We start from the raw sequence: 394 nt of genomic DNA, 5'->3' as shown, positions 1-394 counted from the left end.
TGTGAATTTTATGTCAGGATGTCTGGTGTTCAACCACTGATGGAATTGGGCAAGCATTTCTTCAGACCCATTCCATTGACACCAGATATCATCTATGAAGCGATACCATGTTGTTATGTTTTGTCTGTATGGGTTATTCCGGTAAATGAAGCGCTCCTCATACAGGGCCATGAAGAGAACCGCCATTTCCGGGGCATAAGGACACCCCATGGCGGTCCCCTTCACCTGCACGTAGAACGCATCCATGAACCGGAAATAGTTTCTTTTGAGGGCTATCCTCGCTAGGTCAATGATAAAGTCAGTGGGGACTCTTTGTGGTCTGGGTCGTGTATCCAAATAGTATTCCATTGCTTCTAGTCCTTCCTCTTGTGGGATTTGGGTATATAGGGAGGTG

Source organism: Lissotriton vulgaris, chromosome 2_1, assembly GCF_964263255.1.
Source record: "Lissotriton vulgaris chromosome 2_1, aLisVul1.2, whole genome shotgun sequence".
Taxonomy (NCBI): Eukaryota; Metazoa; Chordata; class Amphibia; order Caudata; family Salamandridae; genus Lissotriton; species Lissotriton vulgaris.
The sequence above is the reverse complement of the archived record's forward strand: the minus strand, read 5'-3'. Positions refer to the sequence as shown.